Source organism: Colossoma macropomum, unplaced genomic scaffold (assembly GCF_904425465.1).
Source record: "Colossoma macropomum unplaced genomic scaffold, Colossoma_macropomum, whole genome shotgun sequence".
NCBI classification, from domain to species: Eukaryota; Metazoa; Chordata; class Actinopteri; order Characiformes; family Serrasalmidae; genus Colossoma; species Colossoma macropomum.
In genome coordinates, this window is record NW_023494795.1 from 33,695,224 (window position 1) to 33,718,718 (window position 23,495).

The window sequence follows — 23,495 nt, forward strand, 5'->3', positions numbered from 1 at the left end:
TGGCGTCTCCAGACTCTGTCATGTCTGTCACATGTGCTCAGTGTGAACCTGCTTTCATCTGTGAAGAGCACAGGGCGCCAGTGGCGAATTTGCTAATCCTGGTGTTCTCTGGCAAATGCCAAGCGTCCTGCACGGTGTTGGGCTGTGAGCACAACCCCCATCTGTGGACGTCGGGCCCTCATACCATCCTCATGGAGTCAGTTTCTAACCGTTTGTGCAGACACATGCACATTTGTGGCCTGCTGGAGATCATTTTGCAGGGCTCTGGGAGTGCTCCTCCTGTTCCTCCTTGCACAAAGGCGGAGGTAGCGGTCCTGCTGCTGGGTTGTTGCCCTCCTACGGCCTCCTCCACGTCTCCTGGTGTACTGGCCTGTCTCCTGGTAGCGCCTCCAGGCTCTGGACACTACGCTGACAGACACAGCAAACCTTCTTGCCACAGCTCACATTGATGTGCCATCCTGGATGAGCTGCACTGCCTGAGCCACTTGTGTGGGTTGTAGAGTCCGTCTCATGCTACCACGAGTGTGAAAGCACCACCAACATTCAAAAGTGACCAAAACATCAGCCAGAAAGCATAGGTACTGAGAAGTGGTCTGTGGTCCCCACCTGCAGAACCACTCCTTTATTGAGTGTGTCTTGCTAATCGCCAATGATTTCCACCTGTTGTCTATTCCATTTGCACAACAGCATGTGAAATTGATTGTCAATCAGTGTTGCTTCCTAAGTGGACAGTTTGATTTCACAGAAGTTTGATTTACTTGGAGTTATATTGTGTTGTTTAAGTGTTCCCTTTTTTTTTTGAGCAATGTATATAACTGTGTGTCATTGGCATAGCAGTGGAAATTGATGCCGTGTTTACTGATAATGGTACCCAGTTGTAGCATATATAATGTGAATAATATAAGCCCTAAAACAGAGCCTTGTGGAACACCATACTTTACTTTTGCAAGAACAGATGATTCGCTGTTTACATTTACAAACTTATAGCTATCAGTCTGGTAAGATCTGAACCAGGAAAAAGCTATTCCTGTTACTCCTACAAGTAGTAAGATAGAGTGGTCTATCAAATGCCATACTAAGATCATGGAGGACTAGCAAAGATACATAACCTTGGTCAGAGAATAATAAGAGATTGTTTACAATTTTCACTAGCGTTGTCTCTGTACTATGATGTGGCCTAGAACCAGACTGAAATTTTTCATATAATTGATTCTTATGGAACTTAATTGTTTTGCCACAACTTTGTCCAGGATTTTTGATATAAAGGGAAGATTTCAGATAGATCTATAAATTGATAGCTCGCAGGTATTAAAATTAGCTTTCTCAATCAGAGGTCTAATTACTGCTAGTTTAAGAGTTTTTGGAATATAAGAGTGGGATTTATTGTTGACAGAATTTCTTTGGGTAAACCTGTAGGAATTGGATCTAACATGCAAGTGGAGATTTTTCGGAGGAAATCATTTTAACTAGCTCAGTTTGTTGAAGTAAGGTAAACGATTCTAGCCTCTTTGCAGTAGTATCTTTACTGAAGTTTTATTTACAATTTTAACTGCAACATTATAACTAGCATTACCATCACTACCACTACCATCTTGTTATAGTACTTTCTTCCTATGGAATTATTATAAATGGCTATGTGATCAGCAAGATATCTTTTTGAATAAAAGATAAATTGCATATTAATTTATTTAAGTTAATTATTGATGCTATACAGCTTTCTCAATTATTATACAATCATCTACAGCTCTGTTCATCATTAAAACATCACAACATGTTTGTGCCATGTCTGGAACATTAGCATCATATTATGATTATTTTGTATGTGTGTCTGTAACAAATTTAGGGTTATATTATTGGAAATTGTGATTCCCATTTTTTTAATGGTAAAAAGCAAGGCGTAGCATCCTCTTTCTAAGGAGACTGCACTCTCTGTATCCTGCCAGCAGGCCTCTTTTTGTTTCATTTCTTGTGAACTTGAGGTAAAGAAGACTAACACAGGTCTTTGACCATTACAAGGGACTGACTGATGGGCTAAGAATTTATTTTGTGTAACATTAGGAGCTTTGGCTAAATAGGTACCCAGCACCAACATTTGTCAAAGTGGAATGATTATAGCACCTAGCTGTACCCCATTAGAGTGTGGGAGTCTTGTTTTATTGTTATTGTTACTATAGATTAAGCTTTTATTTGCATTTGACAATAGTTTGTATACTATTTTAATGCCATATCAACAAAAAAGCCACCTATTTATGTCATATTAAAGTCCAGTCAATAAAATCCAAAGATAAATCAAAAATCAATATAAAAATAAAAATCTTTTATTTCAATTGTTTTAGGTGTACTACTGAAAAAGCAGCTGTTATCATGGGTTCTGTTTTTTTAATCATCAGTCATGCATCGGTCCCAGGTGAATTTTATTGTGTCACACAAGGGTTCATCTGTGTTTTGGCTTTTTACACCCCTCTTTACAAGCTCACCAGAAATGACCAGCTCAGCGCTACCTCAACATGAAACACAGGGAGAGGATAGTGCTGGAGCAAATGCAGTCTGAGGACGGCAGACACTTCCAACACACTATTTATAAGCTATTGAAGTCTATTCACTACATTCCAAAGACTCATTAAAAATCAATATAAAAAGGAAGGTCTTTAATTTCAATTGTTTTAGGTGTACTAGTGAAAAAAACACCTGTTATTATGGGTTCTGGCTCTTTCATCATCAATCATACATTGGTCTCAGGTCAATTTTATTGTGTCACACCAGGGACACCAGAGTATTTTGGCTTTTTACACCCCTCTTCACAAGTTCACACTTCGTGGTTAATTTCAGCCACCATGGCTAGAATATGCCACCATGGCATCTATCTCGGGCGTGCACAGCTGCATGGATGTCTTAATGCAATTTTACACAGCACAAGTCATGGTCATGCAGCCAAGCAAGTCAAACATTTCTGGGAAGAAAGTTCATTGGAGTTCTTAAGAATCTTGCACAAACTTCCTGGATTTGGCTCAAGTCTATCCATTCTTGAATGCAACAAGACTGTCTGTACCATTCCAGAGTACTACAATTGAGGTAAGATTCAAGATCTTCATGAACATCCATCTTTCCTCAAGGTTTTCTGAATATTGAATATTCTGAGTATTGAAAATTTCTGCTTAAGTAAAAGTAGTGTTGCTTGATAATTTCAAGTAAAAGTATTGTAGAGTCTGCTTAGAAAAAGTCGCAGAGCACATAACATGTATAGGCGAATGTTCTTTTATTTTGCACTGGCTACTCAGCAGGTAGTCTTTACAAAGACTCGAAATGAGCAGCTCAGCAACCCAACATGAAACACAGGGAGAGGGTAATGCTGGAGCAAACACAATCCAAGGAGGGCAGACACTTCCAATACACTGTACCCTACCCTCCTCGGTCAATCTAAATCAATCTAATTAACTACAAACTAAACCTCCCAGCGACAACAGCGGTCACAACAAACTAACCATTTTAACCAGGAGTATGGCATACTCGGGAAGCGCTTTGTATGGCCACACCCTTTAAGTTCCTTACGGTGGAGGCCACTCAGCCCCACCTGTAGGCTCAGCCATCCTGGCCATCTCCTCAGAGACCAAGTGCCCCCAGTCCTCTTCCGGGGCTGTGTCCTTGCCACAGCAGCTCCTTGGCGTACCCTGCTCCAGGTGTACCATACTCCCATGCCCCTGGTGGGCAGCCAAACAGCAGATCCTTGGGCATCCTCTCCATCGTTGTGATGAAACTCCTTACAGCTCACAGTGTCAAGTCTGGTGCTACTGGTGGTGACAACAGCTGCCTACTTCTCATCCACTGCATTGATGGTGCTGGTGAGGCTGCTGATTGTGTGCGCTGCCAATGGCCATTGGGGATCTATTCATTGGCACTAGTGCTGTGTGTTCGGTTTCTCCAGCATTGGCAGTTTCACCCACGAAATGCTGTGGTGCCCTCGACCTGACAGTTTGCCCCACCCTGGAAGGTCCCCCAACAAACTCTGAGGCTATGTGTTTAGCTCTTCCAGAACTGGTGGCTTCCCCCCAGGGAATGAAGACCACATTGCCAGAGAGCCCTGATTCTCTACCTTGGCTCCTTCTCTAGTCACCACAACCAGCTTCACTTACCCTGTCTCCAAGCCTAGTGTTTTCCTCCTGAGGTCAAACATAGTTCTGGCTGCTGCGAGAAAGTCCTGCCTGAGTGTGCACACATCCTGAACAGGCGCAAGCCAGAACTCATGCACTTAGCTCAGGCCATCCCCATGATTGGGAACAGCCTCCTCTGTCTCATGTTGACACCGCCGCCCTGTGATGGACTTCAATTGGATGGTCTTTGCTTCCTAGTTCACAGGTGTGCCACTTCTGGTGCAAGGGAGTATGCCTGGATGTAGCAGCAACACCAATGAGCCAGTGTCAATGAGGGTAGTGAGCCGTTTCCCATCTATGCTGCACTTCAAGTCCATGGCGGCAGCTGATCTTCCTGGCTTACTTCTGTTTCACCGCCAGCTTAGGTTTGTGCCATTAACTGGCACGGTGTCCCCTTTTCCTGCACTGCCATCACACAAGTCGTTTGGGAAGCTGCTTGAGGGCCACTTTCTATGTTGTTAACCGCAGCATCTCTACGCCGAGATCGAGTTCTGCCCTTTCTGCCTCAGCGAAGGCTGCTTAAAGGCTGGCTGGTGTGGCAAGCTGCTTGTGCTGTCTCCTTCACCTTCTCCAACATGTTCAGCTCTGTCAAAAGGGGTGTTATCTGTTCTCCTGTCATCCTCCGGAAACAGCCACCTGCCCAAAGCGTCACTGAAGGGCTCTGGTCAACACCACTGGATTGTTATATTGTTTTCGGCAGCAAATCCACGACCAGACTCCCAGTTCTGACACCAATGAAGTGTCAGCATAGAGGAAGACATGGAACAAATAGCACATATGGACGAGAGCTTTTTATTTTGAACAGGTACTTCAGCAGTGAATCTTTACAAAGACCAGAAATGCCCAGCCCAGTGCTACCCCACCACAAAACACAGGGTGGGGTAACATAGGAGGACACGAGATCCAAGGAAAGTAGACACTTCCAACACAGTGTGACCCTCTCCCCTCACAGTATTCAAAAAAGAAATAACTCTAGTAAGAGTAAATAAGTAAGTTCCTGGAAAACTACTTGAGCTACTTTTTTGTATATCCACGATCACAACATAAAAATATTTCTGAGTTGGCATGGCATCATTATTGAAAATAATCTGTGCAGATAAAACTAAAGCAACACAAGGTATTACATGAGAAAAATGTCCCACAACTCAAAACTCTGAGTATGCTGCACTAGTGCACATTTACACATATTTTTGCATACTATGGAAGGAACAAGGTTCATATTAAACTATATGAATTGGTCATGGTTAGATTATGATAAAAGGCCTCCTAGTTTATCTGTTTCCAGTAAAGACATTTAGAATCCCTGAAAGACTGTGCAGAGTTTATTATTGTTTAATTAAGCCTATATTAAAATAACAGATTACTTAATTAAGAGTCAAAGTAGTGGGTAGATCACTCAATTAAAGATATCATTTTTAGTGGCAGTCTTACTGCACATTAGCTCCCTGACTGTTAGCTTACATTTATGGGTGTCAACATCTACAGAGGAAAACATTACAGTTATAGTCTTCAGACTGTATAAATTCACTCACACCCATATAGAACATTTACATCATTAAAAAATTGCAACTACAGCAATTTATCCAGCTTTTATACTGTCTAAAGACTTGCTGGTCTGTACTCCTTTGGGGGCAGTCGTGGGCTGGAGGTTAGGGAACCAGCCTTGCGACCAGAAGGTCGCCGGCTTGATCCCCTGAGCTGACGGTGTGTGACTTAGGTGCTCTTGAGTAAGGTACTTAACCCCAAACTGCTCCCTGGGTGCTGTGGATAGGGCTGCCCACCGCTCTGGGCAAGTGTGCTTGCTGCCCCCTAGTGTGTGTCTTCACTAGTGTGTATGTGGTGTTTTACTGTGTGGATGGGTTAGGTTGTGGATGTGAAATTTCCCTGTTGTGGGACTAATAAGGGTCACTTAATCAATTTATTTGATTGTCTTTACTGCAGTATATTGTTCTGGTACAGAATCAAAAATGTAGAAACTTTTACTTTATATGACAGTTAAAATGGAACAGCTAAACAACCTCACACAATTGAAGGCAACCTCAAAGGCAGAAAGAGAGAGAGAGAGAGAGAGAGAGAGAGAGAGAGAGAGAGAGAGAGAGAGAGAGAGAGAGAGAGAGAGAGAGCCAGGCTGAGTCATGTGATGAACTGACTGAACGAGGTCTCTGATAATGTTGTCTTATCTGTACGGTGAGATCAAGGCCAGTGTTAACTAAAACTAAAATAGATAGCTGACAGTAACTTACAATAAAATATACGCAACAGATTTTAAGTTTAATAAACAAACACTAGTGTATTCTAAAAGAACAAAATGAGAAGAAAATAATACAGCACCTGTGAAAAGTGGATATTTTGACTGGTTTTGTGCTTGGCAGCTGATTCTAATGTCTTTTTCTTCAGTTTATTTAAAACATTTGAAGATGACTGTTTGTATAAAGAATGTTCCTCATGTATGCAGTTCTCTGGCATGCTCCACTAAACAGTATGTCTCTGAAGTGTTTTTTGCATCTGAGGGCTGCTCTGTTTCATTCTGCTTTGTTTTTTTACTTGTTTTCAGAACCAAATCTTTTCATTTAAACAGGCTTACATTTACATTTATGCTTATGTGCTAATAGCTCATCCTTCATTTTTACTCTGTAAGTATTAAAAATTAAAGTAGAGAACAAGAATTATGCAATAAAAATAAGTAAAAGAACTGTGATTTAATTATACTCTAAAAGGTACCATTACACTCTTCCACCCCTTCTAAATGGTGGGTTCTCTCTTTCAGCCACATATATTGCTAATAGGTACATAAAATAAAGCACACAGCCACACAATCTCCATACTGACAAATATTGGCCGTAGAATGAAATGTACTGAAGAGGTCAGTGACTTCTAACATAGCACTGTCAGAAGATATCACATTTCCAGTAAGGCTGAAATTTGTGCCCTGCTAAAGCTGTTCCAGTCAACTGTAAGTATTGCTCTTGTGAATTCATAATGTGTATCAACTGGAAAGAGATACATGAGTTCATAAAATGTATGTAGCACATAAAAATTGATTCGGTTGCAGCGCTCTCTACAGATTTCTAGACTGTCTCTAGAAGCAACGTCAGCATAAGAACTGTTGGTTATAGATTGTGTTTTTAAAACTGAGCAGCTGCACATAAGCCTAAGATCACTATGTACAGTGCTAAGTGTGGGCTACCTGCACAAATGGTATTGAGCCAATTGTGAAGTTTGGTGCAGGGTGAATAATGGTCTGGTTTTCATGGGTTTGGTTGGACCTGTTATTTCAAATGAAGGTAAATCTTATTGATACAGCATACAGTGACTTTCAACTCTTTCAGCATGACAGTGCCACTGTGTATAAAGCAAGGTCCATGAAGAAATGATTTGTCAAGTTTGGTGTGGAAGAACTTGACTGGCCTGATACAGCCCTGACCTCTATGCCATTAAACACCTTTGGGATAAACTGGAATGCCAACTGTAAGCTAGGCCTTATTACCCAACATCTGTGCTCATCCTCAATAATGCAAATTCACTGCAGCCATGTTCCAAAATCTAATGGAAAGTGGAGACTGTTGTAAGAGTAAAGAGGGGAACAGCTCCATGTTAATGCCTATGGAAGGAGATGTTCAACATGCATATATGGATTTGATGTTCAGGTGTTCATGTACTTTTGGTCATATCGTGTATCAACAAATTGCATTTATGTGCTTTGGGAATTATTACTGTCAAATTATTAAAATCAGACTTGTGATTATTGTATGACAAGTCTGACAAGTGTAGCAGAAGCAAAGTGTTATTTTAGTCAATGTTCATAGCAGACATGACATTACTAATAAAGCCTAATAAGTCAGTGTTCACAATGACCAACATACAACTACCATACCAAAAAGAAAAGCTACCTTGTAGAACCATGAATAACAGCGCATCTACCAGCACTCTGTGATACTTGATTTTGACATCAGCAGCATTATCAAAAACACAAACCACAAATTTCTCCCTGGTTTTAAGTGGTCCTCTCCAAGAAACAAATAAATTACAAGAAGAACTTTTTAGGTCCAGGAAATAAGAAGTATAGCAAATCTGAACACACCAGAGAAATTAGATGCAATTTTTTATCATTTTATTAACTACATTAAAATACTGGATTCTTCATCACTATAATGTAGCTTTGGACCTGAGACCACAGAAAGGGCCGTATCCTTTTTTGATGCTATACTGAAAAAAAAAAAAAATGGTCAGGACAGAGATAATTTACGCATATTGGTCTTAAAGGCACAGAAACAAAAATAGGCTGTTAATTAAGGGTAAATACAACACACAGTTACGCTCAGCTATTTCGGACACTACACAAGTGTTATAAGTGGACTTTAGGTTGAAAATGTAGAAAAAGGGTCCTTTATAAGGTTTATTGTTGCCTTGGTGTACTGTTATATGCAATTTTGTTATTTTAAGGATCAGAACCACATGAATTAGGACAACTGTAAAATTAGCTGCAGCTTCTAAGAATGTCATGACACACTACAGTCTGGGATGACTATGAGAGATTCTGCTAATGATATAGAACATAAAGCATATAAAATAGAAGATAACTTATTTCCCAATTTATACAGACGTACAGAACCTTCGCATAACAAAGGTCTTAGCATTGCAAAGGTTTAGCATTGCTGCCATCTTGTGGAGCTGAGAGAAAACACTGTTCTGCTGAAGAATGTTGTTGTACTCTCTGAAAGTGTGTTAACATTGCACAGTTAGCTTCCAGCAATATTGATGTTCCTTGTAAAGAAATTTGCCTTAATCATAAACACTGTAAATACAACAAATAAATACTGTTAAATAAATTCTTTGGAATAAAATATCTTAGAAATGAATTGTGATTTGTTTTGTGTCATACGCGTGAACATAATGTGTGTAAACATCAGGCTAATACAGAGTGCTTTGTCTCAAATTGCACTCCTTCTTGGACATTCTTTTCTTCCATGATGCTCCATAAATATAGTTGTACCTTTGATTAATGAGTTTATGCTATCCACAGCTGCCTGGCCACATTTAAACAGTCAAAGCAGGCCCGCTAAAGCCCTGCTCTCACTGTAACTGCAGTAAACATCCCTGGGAAAGTTTGGCCCTTGTTAATTCTTAAACAAAGGGGTGAGGACAGCCAGTCTGCACAATCTGCACAATAAAACTACAATCATTTATACTTATTCTAAATATAATTTAAATTGCCATTGCCTATTATAGAAGAGCTTCTCAACAGCATTAGTAAACAGTACAGAGTGAGCTTTGTATACGCTAGGAGGCCTGTGCTGTTGAGTGGATTCTGAGACAGTGGAAATTTTGGCTTGGGTCTGGATTAGGTTGACTCACAGTTGCATTCCATACTGGCAGAAAAACGATTGTGTTATTGTTGAGAGCAAACTCATTACTTGTCAAGATGTTGTGTGGGATATAAACCTTCTGTGATCTGAAAAGACAGAACCATGACTAAAGACACAGCTTATAGATAGCTTTATTAGAGCACACAATGTAATTTGATTCTCTGATTTCTTCTACTGTAAAAAGTGCTACTATAGGTTACAGTAAGTAAGACTTAAATAACACCTGAGGTGGCAGATGCACAACCCCAATTCCAAAAAAGTTGGGACGCTGTGTAAAATGTAAGTAAATGTAAATAAAACAGAATGCAATGATTTGCAAATCCCATTGACCCATATTTTATTTACAACAGAACATAGAACACATATCAGATGTTGCAAGTGAGACATTTTACCATTTCTTGGAAAAAATTAACTCATTTAGAACTTGATGGCAGCAATGCATCTCAAAAAGGTTGGGACGGGGGGCATGTTTATCACTGTGTTTCATCGCCTCTTCTTTTAACAACACTCTGTAAGTGTTTGGGAAGTGAGGAGACCAATTGCTGAAGTTTTGAAAGTGAAATGTTTTCCCATTCTTGTTTGGCATAGGATTTTAGCTGCTCCACAGTTTGGGGTCTCTTTTGTCATATTTTTCATTTTATAATGCGCCAAATGTTATCAGTGGGTGACAGATCTGGACTGCAGGCAGGTCACTTTAGCACCCTAACTTTTTTACTATACAGCTTTTCTGTTGTAATAGGTGCAGAATATGGTTTTACACTGTCTTTCTGAAATAAGCAGGGCCTTTCCTGAAAAAGAGATCATCTGAATGGCAACATATGTTGTCAAAATCTGTATATTTTATTTAGCATTAAAGGTGCCTTCACAGATGTGCAAGACACCCATGCCATGTGCACTAATGCCCCCCCATACCATCATGGATGCTGGCTTTTGAACTGTATGCTAAAAACAAGCTGAATGGTCTTTAGCCTGGAGGACACAGTGTCCATTATTTCCAAAAAGAATGTCAAATTGTGATTCATTGGACCACAGGACACTTTCCACTTTGCCTCAGTCCATCTTAAATGAGCTTTGGCCCAGAGAATTTGGTGGTGTTTCTGGATCCTGTTTATGTATGGTTTCTTCTTTGCATGATACAGCTTTAACTAGCATTTATGGATTGCAGGGCAAACTGTTTTCGAGGACAATGAATTCTGAAAGTGTTTCTGGGCCGATGCAGTGATTTCCAGTAGAGAATCATGCCTGGTTTCAATGCAGTCCCGCCTGAGGGCCCAAAGATCATAAGCATCCAATATTGACTGTCGGCGTTGTCCCTTGCGTACAGGAATTTCTCCAGATTCTCTGAATCTTTTGATGATATAATGTACTGTAGATGGTGGGATATTCAAAGTCTTCGCAATTTTATGTTGAGGAACATTTTTCTGAAATGTTTTCCACAATTTTTAGACGTAGTTTTTCGCAGATTGGTGAACCTCTGCCCAACTTTGTTTCTGAGAAATTCTGCCTCTCTAAAATGCTCTTTTTATACTCAATCATGTGAGTTAGTTGCAAATTGCTCCTCCAGCTGTTTTTTTATTAGTACCACTTACTTTTCCAGCCTTTTGGTGCCCTGTCCCAACTTTTTTGAGATGTGTTGCTGTCATCAAGTTCTAAATGAGCAAATGTTTTTTCATGAAATGGTAAAATGTCTCACTCGCAACATCTGATATGTGTTCTATGTTCTATTATGAATAAAATATGGGTCTATGGGATTTGCAAATCATTGCATTCTGTTTTTATTTATATTTACATTTTACACAGCGTCCCAACTTTTTTGGAATTGGGGTTGTAATTAAATGTGGTTTCTATTTTAACAAAATAGTAGTGTCTTCAAAAAGTTTATTTTTTGTCCTAATATTCAAAGCTGTATGTGGTGTAAGCTCAATTGTTTTGAACTTTCTTCCTCATCCAAATGGATTAAGTATGTCTTAATTAAGATTAAGTATGAATAATACAACTGGGGTAGATGGGGAGCCCCCCCAAGTAAGATGTCACTTAGGACCCCCAAATGTTTAGAAATGGCTCTACTTTATTTTTAACATAGCATGTTGTTTTTTACGTTCTGCTAAAAGCACACTAAATCCAGTCAGTTGAACTAGATTTAGCATAACTGAAAGCCAATGTACTTGATAACAGAAATGATGAGAATTGTTGACCTGTGAGTACTTTTTACATGCTGCAAGTTAAACCAATGCAAAAACAGATCATTACACACATTTGCTTTCATTTTTTTCTGTGTAAGGAAGAGGCTAATAAAAGATAAATCATATTAGAATTAAAATATGTTACTTCTAATATGTATCATGTCAGTTTTTCTATTACTTTTCTTTTTATATTTTACATGCATTAGATTTTCTGAATTACAAGAATTAGGGAGGAGGGGAGTGTTGATTTTAGTGTTTTTGTGTTTTCCATTTCACTAGTTGAAAAGCCCACTTGTATTTTTGGATTGAACAGTTGGAATCTCTAGCTTTTTAAAGCAATGCATTTCATTACTGAGCTGATCCAAGGTCTGCAATAAAACTCATGTGGCAGCCTGCCTGTGGGCTCTCTGAACTGGAGAACATTCTCTGTGAGACGATATATTTCCTCTTTACCTAAAATGGACAATAAACCAACTTTAAATCATTAAAACAACAGGTAGGCGTTTGCAGCCACTCTGTTGGGTAGGATACTTTTTTCAGTCCTCCCTAGAATAACACACTAATAGATTTAGCAGGCCCACTTCTCAAATTAATAATTCTGTCCAATTCAGTGGAGCATATCACATCTGACCAATGGCTTTTACATACCCCCCTCTGCCTTCTTTTTTGTCACTCAGAATGTTGATCCAGTTTCCACATCTTTCCATTCTGCGTTAGCTGCATTTTGATTCATTGACAGAAGCTCATGGGAGTTGGTGCACTAAGAGTCAAGTAAAAATGAATTGTAAAGTAAAACTGTAATTCCAGTGTATTTACTATAACATATACTAGCAAAAATATAATAGTAGAACAATGATATAGCATAACAAGATTCCAAGATTTGCATCATGAAAATGTTTTCATTGTCAACAGTAATTTTTAATTTTTTTAATACAGCCATGTAAATTGTATAATTGTATTTCATTTAATCACGAATATTTTCAGTTTCATGCATCACTATGCAGCATATGCTGATATGGTCCTATATGCAGTGTGTATTTCAATGACTTGGCATTTGTTAGGTAAAAAGTGGTTCTGTTCTTCATAACTCACACAAATGACTCAAGCTTATTGAAATGGTTTTGTGGATCTTATGAAAACCACTATGAAGTATACCTTGTACAAGACCAGGCTCAACTTGTGTGGTATTGCTAGCAGATGGTGTTTTTTGGGTGCATATTTACTTGGCACTAACTGCTGGGTGCCAGTCGATCAAACTTTGGGATTAGTAAAAGGTATGGCAGTGGGAATTCACCCAGCAAGTGAAATCTCTTTTGCTCCATTAGAAACTATGTAATCCATGTTAATAGTTTTTTCCCTGGCAGGTGAAACCATTTCCAATGAAGGTCCCTAGGTGATCCATAGCAACAGTGATAATATGGCCTGATTTGCTTCAATAAATTAATTAAGAAATCACATAATACCTCCTGCTGTGCATTACAGAGGAATTTCTATATAATGGCATGCGATACTCTCTGTTCACAGGTTGCCGCTGCTCGGGAATGCATAGACTCGATTGAGGGGGCGGAAATGGGACACTGGCTGGGGGTCCCATGGCAAACAACAGATGCAGCTGCAAGGAACTCTTTGTGACAGACTGTTAAACACTGGGGTTTTATTACAGTTATTTAAGCCTGTAAATAACTCAGTGCTTTTGCTTCATTAAAGCAAATGGGTGACTAGCATATACACTCACACACACAGACATGTACATACACCTTTCTATTTGTTTTCTCATCACTCTACACTTTTCAAAATTAAGGCTCTTAAGTGGTTCTTGGGATGAAAAAAACTTTAATTGGTATTGAACCTTTACATTATGTGGAGATTCTTTAAACTTTAAAAAGGTTCTTCTCAGTTATGCGTCTCTTTTACAAAAATGGTGTTGGTCCGAAGAACCCCTTTATTTTTAAGAGTGTAGGGCTACACAGTATGTAATTTGTTAATGGCTATTGCAAGATTGGTCTTTGCAATGCTGATATCACATATTAGAGGAAAGAAACATTGGTAACACTTTACTGTAGGGTGCTATTCATAAGGCTACATGACGCCCATATAAGCCTGTGATGACAACTGACATAACCCTACATAACTGTTTATACTTATTCCAATAGGCATTATCTGTCATAAAGGCTACTTTAGCTAACTTTGTTCAAAAATGGTAAATGTTCCCTTTATAGAAAATGACACCTATTGGAATAAGCATTTATAAACATTTATGAAGGGTTATGTCAGTTGTCATGACAAGCTTATGTAGGTGTCATGTAGCCTACAGTAAAGTGTTACCGAAACATTCTATATGAAATCTCTTCGTAATCTCATTTACCTCTCCTAGACTGGTTAAGTTCCATGGGAAATCAGAGTGAGACTTGAGCAATGTTCTTATGTTTCATGTGTCTCCTGTGAAATAACATTGGATTTTGATTAGAATATTGTCTTTCAAGTGACTTAACTGTTTAGTGTTTGACTCACCTCAGTTTTAGTTGATTAATATTTTGTTGGGTACTTTATTACTGAATGATTAAAAATTAGAAATGTATGAAAAATGCCTATTCATGATTACTGTGATGCGATATGTCCCAAAAACTAAAAAGAGAAGACCACACATTGAATTTCAGTAAAATACAAGTAAAATACACACATACACACACACACACACACACACACACAGACACACACACACACAGACACACACACACATCATCTAAACCGTTTATCCTTCTGGGCCACGGTAGGGTGCTGGAGCCTATCCCAGCTGTCTACAAGTAAAAGATTATAGATTATAAAATTTAATAATAAGAAGAAAAATGTTTTTCAGGGTTACAGGAACATGGAAAAGTAAACATACTCTAAAGAATGGATAAATATAGAGAAAAATAATCTCAACAGGCTAAAACCAGAGAGAGAGAGAGACAGAGAGAGAAAGAGAGATAGAGCACCTGCAGGCATCTGTTCCCACAGACTTGGTTAAAACAGTAAAACCTTAATGTAGATAATATGTAAATTAGACACTCTACAATCATTACAAATCAAAACTACTATAATGTAGACTTGTATGGGCTCAGAAACAAAGTTAGTGTCAACAATTTAGTGTCCATTGTGCACAGACATCAGCAAGAGGAGCTCTCAGTCAGGCCCAAGGCCTTGAAGGTTCCCAAATGGTCACCTTTCATGCAGTTATATAATGATGGAAATACCCAGTTCCAAGTCCTGTAATATAGGCTGTCACCATGCCTGCTAGGATAGATTGGAATTAGGCATAAAGTCCTTATCTCGTGTCACAGCATTCTTCTCAAGGAAAATAGCAACAAGTCTTACAGAGAACTATTATTCCTAGGTTTGAGAAATATATTCTTCAGCAAAATATTTTATATTAAAAATCACTCAATTTTGGTTATGGGAGATCATCTACATCCCTTTATTTTACATTAAGAAAGTGTAAAATCATCATTTTCTTTTGTCTCTTTTCAGTAGTCTATTAGTGTAGAAGTAGACATCCAGTAGTAATCTCCTATTTTCTTCTAAGAGGATTTAACAGAAAGAATTCAGGAATAAGAGATCCTTCATTAGTATAGTATTGAGAAATACTTTATTTCTTCTATTGTAAGCAGGGCATGGATCCTTTCAGGCAAGGCTACAATATGCAAATAAGCCCTCTAACCATTTTTTTTCTTTGTGTGTTAAGCATCCTGACCAATCCCTCTTCCAGATAAGAGCTGCTGTGGGTGTTTTGACCAATCAATGTATTCATGTAATTCAACAAAACATAATTATTTCTGAGAAAATATTGCAGGCCAATCCTGTATTTTAATACAATTCAATACAACTCAATACAATTTTGTCCATGTCATGCAGCCCTACACCAGTCTAGAACTCGATTTCACTAATTAATGAGCATTTGACATGCAGTTATTCATTCTGACTTCAGATCGGGTCCGTTTATTTCAGTTTTCCACTTCCAGAGGTCAGGCGATAAGGCCTGATGCTTGACTCAAAGCAGCTGACCCAGCTGCTGTTAAATGCTCAAATGTTAAATGCATCAGTGACGAACAGAGGTGGCTCGGGACACTGAGGGGAAAATGTGTCTGATGCTTTTTTGCTCTCTTTATATCTCTCACTTTCTTGTTTCAGGGTTAAAATTGTGATTGCCATCAGGGAGAAGAGTCTTTTTTCCTCATCTCCTGCTTGCCTGGTGAATTGTCCTAACATCTTAGACCAGTTTATATGTTTCTCTGTGGCCTTGTTGAAAGCCAAAGTGGAAATGTAAGTTCCTTTGTTTCTAAAAATGTGACCCCTCATAATCTCTGCTCTCGCCCCTACATCAATTCTTAACTGTTATAACAAGGAAGATGCACAGAACCACCACCGTCTATGCTGTTTTCATCACATTCTACTCAAAAGCAATAATGCAAGATTTTTTTTTCCATCTGATAAAGTTGGAAAAACGCAGTTGCTTTTCATGAATGTTCAGTGGGTATATCATGGTAAATAACACGTCATCATATAGGCTTTACTGTCAGACATTGATATTAACCAAATATCTAACCATACATTAGCTTAATTTTACATCTCACCTTTCAACATCCTTTCAAGGATGCTCTCTGTTTATTTGCCAGATAAATTCTACACATTTTTTTCTCAGACTTGTTAGAAACGCATAGCAGAAAATAGCATTGTTTTTTTCCCTTATCTATTCGTCTGCATTGAGCAGCTGCCATATCCATTTATGTCCACTAAGAGTCAGCTTTCCTCAGTCATCCGCAGTAGCAGCCGAAGCTCTCAGCAGCAGCCCACAGGGGAACATAGCATTTTACTTCAAAATGCCATTAATAACAATCAGTCAAACATATCTCTGAGAACTCTGGAACATGATTAGAACTTCTTCATAGTGACTGTTAAGACTGGAAGCAAATCATTTGGTGATGAATGGACCATTTTAGCATGAAAAAACATGGGCCTCATTGCTAGAATAAACTCTTATGTGATAATGAAAAATGACAAATAATACTCAAACCTTTTTATCTGCGGATATGAAAAAAGGCCTGCAGCTTACACGTCAGTAAACATTTTGTACTCAAAGGCGGATTCAGCGACAGTATTTCTGGCTTACTTCTGGCAGCGTTGCTGTTATTGTGGCCCCTTGAGGTTTCATTACCCTCTTAACTCTTGTTGTTTTCCAAGCAAGACAAACTACCGGCCTCTCGTGTACTGTGCAACAAGCCCTCCTCTGAAAAAGGAAAATAACCCAAACACAAAAACAAAGGCCTTGTTTTTGGCAGCCTAATAGTTTATGATTGTGTGTTTTAATGGAGTTGAGAAAAGGGAGGAGGGTCGGTGTACGCAGCCATTTGCGATGTGACGGCCCGTTTGGAGCTTGTGAGAAAGGAAGCGCCAGGAAGATCAATACATCCTCTGCGTCGATTTCCAGCAGAGTGTGACGTGCATGTGGGGAAACAAGCTGCGCTGAAGATACTTTCCTTATTATGGATTTGACATGAACTTGGCCCCCGGCCCTGGGGAATGTGATGAATGCATTATTTGATCTTCCTGCCTTTGTTCACCTCGTTGGGGCGTCAGCTAGCGGCCGTTTGGCAGTGCCACACACACCACAGAGCCGCAAGCACACAGCTTTGTCGCCAGCAGCGCTCCTGTCCAAGCTTTTAATGACCTGTGCTAATGGCTGAGGTGATTGAAGCACTGTCTTTAAGCCCCCTTTTTGCACTGACACAAAAAATTTGAATTCTGGGCACAAAAGAGTGGACAGCAGAACACTTGAAGTGTTGACGCACGAGGCCCAGGCGCCAGTAAGCGTTTTAACAGCTGCTTGATGAGCGCCTCGGCGTCTTATCTGTTCCAGGATTCTCGCTGAAGGAGGAAGTGTGAGTAAAAGCTTGGGTGTGTGTGCGCGCGCGCGTGTGTAGTGCTCTTTCTAAAAATAACGCCATTTGCAATAAGGATAAATGAGGTCAATAACCAGGCGAAGGCGTACATTCATTTGTTGCATTGTATTCATTATTTAGAACTACGTTTACGTAATTACTACTGTAAACTGCTACTCGAAACGTGTATGTATAGTAAGTGACACAATGCTGTTAGATGACATGCATGCTGAAAAATAAAACACAAAAAATATAAAATATGCCATACATTTTGCACACGCTACATTTTATTCCATACATTTTCTTCCAATATATTAAATTCTGCAAATAAATAGTGCATAAGAATGTGCAAACGTGTGTTATCTGTAGAAGATGTTTAAAATTGTTTTCACATCTGTGTTCAAATCTGTTGTTTAAGCAATAGAACACGAGAGGGAGTGTGTTATCGCGTAATAACATATAGCACATAACACACCACCTCGAGTGTTCTATTGCTTTTATACAACAGTTAAATAAATAAAGTAAGAAATAAATAAATTGGGCCGTGAACGTGGCATTTAATATGTTTTCATGTAAGCAATTCCTTCTGCCAAATTATAGTTCCTTAACAAGCAGCTTGTTGCTACGTCAGAGTAACGCACTCCGCTCACTCGCTCTCCAGTTCGTTCTCCAGCTCCTTACACAGACCAACTGACAGTTTGGGAATTTAGTGTAGTCTCATCTTCAGAGTCTGACCAAATCGGCTGTACGTCAAATGTAATCTTAAAAGTATCCATTTTCTGTTTGTTGTAAGAAGTAAAAACATTCAAATGGCTTGAGCGTTTCCTACAGCTGTCAAAGTCGTTGCTTAGCAACGGTGTCTCAGCGGAGTGATACAGTGTTTGTGAAAACACTGTGACGTTATGGCGAGATAACAGCACGGTTAGAACCAGCTTGCGTGGCCGGAACTAATTGTTGTATAATGTCCAACAACAGATTTAAACTTCACACGTTTATATGTGAACAGTTTAATTAAGTTGAAATTTGTCCATTATGCAACAGTTAGTTCCGGCCACGCAAGCTGATTGGTTGAGAAGCGTTCTAACCGTGCTGTTATTTCGCCATAACACTACGTTTTTTTCACAAACACTGTATCACTCCGCTAACCTCCGCAGACTCTGAAGATGAGACTACACTAAATTCCGAAACTGTCATCACCACTGAGCAAGCTTTTCAGTCGGCAGCTATGGCAGAAGAACACCTAAACAACCTGGAATTAGCCAGACATGAACCGAATACCATTCGCCAAACGTGTAGTCTCATCTTCAGAGTCTGACCAAATCGGACTGAGCCATAAAACCGCCGCAATAAAAAACAAAAAAAGCTTGCTCAGTGATAATGACAGTTCGGAATTTAGTGTAAGGAGCTGGAGAATCGCGTGTTATCGCATATAACATCACATATGGCATATAACATCGTTATTTCGCGATAACACACTCCCTCTTGTGTTTTATTGCTTAACAAACTAATCCACAATAACGAAAATGTGATACACTTTGTATGTGGTGTACATGTGCAAATTGCATCACCCCTTCTCTTCTCCCCTCAGAAAGTATCCAATAACTGATATATGAATTGCAAGTGTTTCAGACATTCACTCAGCAGTGCTTGATCTTTTCAAGTGAATTTGTTTCCTGGTCTCAATCCCTGCAGTTCTGTACAATCATGCTGTCATTCTCTTGAAAAGAAAGTGCAGTAGTAGGCTGTTTTAGCCAGTGTTGAATGTTGAATTAAAACGGGCCTTACTGTGATCCAGCACTCTGTGTGCTTCACTTGAGCTTAATGCCTCAAAACACAAATGTTAGAGCAGCTGCTCAATGTAGTGTGCAGCTGAAGTTCAGCGCTACTCTCTCACAGCCCTGACGACCTGCTGTTCCTGAACCAGAACCGTCACTCACAGAATTACCCCATGTTCTTCAAGAAAGGAAACTCTACATGAGAGATCCAACGCATAGGAAAAACAAGCCTGAGCGATAGGTTTACCTCAGCTATAATATTGTTAAAGTTAAAAAAGAGTGGAATTACATCAGATTAACGACTTCTCATATTGGTGTAAGATGGATCTTGTTGCAATCAGCATTGATCAGGACCAAAGTCAGAGTCAGAATTATTTTATTTAGTCAGAGGAATTTGTTTCGCACCATGGAAATTGTACAAGGGAGAGCTGTTTTCCCTTGGACATCAGTAAAGTCTGTCTGTCTGTCTGTCTGTCTACACTATATGACCATAAGTATCCTGACACACCTAATTAGTGAAGTCAACTACTTTAAGGTGACATGGGTGTTCAGCTGCATGCACAGCTTGAATGACCTCCACTGAAACGCACTGCCAATAGAACGAGATGCCCTAAGGTCACCATGTATGATGCAAAGTGTCAGTTAGAGGGTATAAAGCCCCCCAGCATTGGGTTGTGGTGCAGTGAAGCTGCATTGCCCAGAGTGATGGAGCACCAAACAATACCTTTGTGAACAGCTGGAGTGTTAATTCTGACTCAGAACTAATAACCCAACATCAATATCTGAGTCACTAATGTTCTTGTGGCTGAATGCTATCAAATAATCACAGCGAAATTCCAACATCTAGTGCAAAGCCTTCTTAGAAGAGTAGAGGCTGTTATTGCCACAAAAGGGATGGGGTTGGGGGTGTAGTGTGGGTTCAGACAAACCCTCATTAATACCCTCTCACTTTTTTGTATACTGAACTTTTGAGGTTTTATCCTCTTGGTTCTTGAAAGAAACCCAGACTTTTGGACTTCTGTATCTGTCTCACTGTCTGTCTATCGATAACAATGACAGGAACACAAAGTGCATTGATATTACTACAGAACTACATTGAACAATACACAAAGCACAGGGTGAGAGAACAAAATTAGGAATAAATGCTGTTGGTGTCATAACAAAACCTTGTATATCTGAAATTGAAACTTTGTAGGACAAAGAAAAAAATGAATATAATTTTATGTTAATAGAAAGGAAAGAAAAATAAATTCTTTAAATTAATATGAATAAAAACGTATTTAACTCTGATGTAAATTTATGTAAGAAAACTAATTTTGAAGCATTTATATTAGTTTATTCTTCATGAAATGGTCACAGTGTAAACAGGGTAGTTGCTGTTTTCATATTGTGTAAAAAAAAGCTTAAAAAGCATGGGCTAAACAAAAGACACATTTCACAGTAAATGTATTTCTGAATGCAAATGGATTGTGTAAAATTATGTGAATTGTGGATTGGCTCTGCACTATGGTATATATAGTGCATATATTTGTATTGAGAGTTTGCCCTGGCCTGACATCTTAAGCCATTTTAAAGAGCAGTTAAGTTATAGTCCTTGAATTTCTACTTTAAACACATAATGACATCCTGTTTGTGTGTTTAACTTGTTGTATGAATGTCACTCTTTGAAGATCACTGGCTGTATAACACATTCTTCCAGATGTAACTGGTTGATGACTTTCTTGTTTATGTGCAACCTGTATTTGTCCTAACAATTGTGTCCATGGTTGAATATTTGAAAATTGCAACCATTTTTACCTCACATTTTTACATGCGCAAAAATAGTTTTGCTGTGATGTAAGCAGTGCTGGGGGTAACAAGGTGCAATGTAACATGTTACAGTAAAGTGTGTCCTGTAATGGAGTAGTGTAAAACATTACAGTTTGAAGTCTTATCATCACATTTTAGTTTCTGACCTTTGACACTTGCGTTACTCATATAATAAATACAATAAAAAAACAATTCATGCAATAAAACACATAAATTTCTTCTATTATGATTCCCTCTGTACTTATATGTAATTTGCATACTGACTGCATGACTTCAGTTGTGACTGTGAGCAGTGTAGCATGGATCAAGTTCCCCTTTGTGAAGAAGAAAGAGCCCCAACCTTACTTAAACAGGCCAGGGTCAATTTTAATTCAGAAACAGATCTGTATGATTTACTTTTTTTTATAAGTATATTATTTCATGACAGTTGGTGTCTATTTTTTAAACAGCATTATCATCCATCTGTGATGTGAGTTTTGCTGTCAAACATTCAAATGTTCAAATTAGGTAACAGTATTAGCTATTACCATATAATATACCATATTATAACAGTATTAGCTACTACCTGTTTAAACATTTATTCTTGTATATGTAAAAAATTACTGTCATGTAGAATCTCTGAGTGAAATTCACAGGTGAGAAGAGATGACTCAATAACTTGAAGGTTTTTTTGTTTATTTGCTTTTTTGTCAGTTAATAGATAGAAACTGACATTACTCTTTTTCTCACACACTATATGGTGGATGAACTATTCAGACTTCATCAACCTATACTTGATGGAAATGTACTTGCTCCTGTTCTGTTTACTCCCTCCCAATAGAGAATCAGATTTCATTTCCTTGTCATATGACGGGCCTCAGTGCAGAGTTTTGGCCATCCCCATAACCGCTCACTTGGCTTTCTGATGTCCTGATGTGGTTTCCTCCTCCTCTATTTGTGACAGTGTCGCCAACTGCATGGCCTCTATTCACGTCCTAATAAATCACTCAAAACCAGAGCCTGCCACAGACGTGAATGGACATCTCTCCTCAGAAAAAAGGGAACAAAACCACAAGCACGGAGCGTGACCCAGTGGCTTGTTGGTCAGCATGTCACATGGGTGCATCTTGCTGCCTGGCTGTCCAATCCCACTGCTGCCTCGCTTCCACATCAGCCCTGCAACAAACCACTAGCAATTCCAGATTCAGGCCAGTAAGGGCCCGGTCTTCTTTTTACTGGATTCTCCTTCAGCCCACTGGACAAATCATCAATCCACTTGGACATCTGACATAAAACAAGATAATCACACATTCTGGTCAACAGGCCATTCGGGCTAAATGGAAAAATAGGAGCAAAGGGATGGTAAAGCCAGACCTTTTTTAGTAGATTCATGAGGGTGTAGTAAATTTCTGCTTTTTTTTCATTTCAACCCTTTTTTCACTTTCCCCAAAGATCCATTACAGGATAGTGAATGTGGGCCTGGAGTCGAGTGGTCTCAAATGCCTCTTCACAGATAAACCCCCTCACAGGGCTCCACAGGACAGGATGCAGGAGCTCTTAGGACACAAAGCTCAATGCCTGATGTCAGATATGACTTAATACAAACAGCAGGCCCAACACAGTACTGCACAGGCTGGATAAAAAAGTGCTGCATTTAGAACTGCATTTAAAAAGTCTGATTTTTTTCCTTGGTAATGCTACATTTCAATTACCCAAAATAAAAATGTTTCAAAAAATGGATTCATTGTGCACTGCAGAGAAGAGGGATTTCACTCAACTGGGACAAGTGGAAAAATTAAAATAAAAAGACTCAAATGAAGTTAACAAAATACTACATTTATTCTCCCAGTGTGGATTGTTTCATTTGCCATGCATTTTCAAGACATTTGAAAGAAAGGAAAATACTGTACTTCATCACTTATAAATCAGCACTCTGAACAACCCTTTTGAATGATCTTGACTCGACATAGATGTTCTGTTATTTTACATTGGTAATCAAAGACTATGGATATATGACGTTGATATTGTCCCATTTAAAAATAAAAGTAAATCTGTCTGTCAAAACATACATCTAACCAGAGGTAGGTAGAGTTACCCTAAAACAATATCCAGTGAGATAATGACTACAATTACATGAGAAATAAAAAAGTATTAGGTCAAAAGTGTTATTCCAGTACTGAGTTTTCTATGGAACAACAGTAGAACCTAGAACATCTTAGCAGATCTATCAGCACTGGAGGTGAGGTTTGTGAGGTGCTAATTCTTTCTTGTGATCCCTGTGGTCTAAAACAAAATGCTACATTTTGAAAATGGGAAG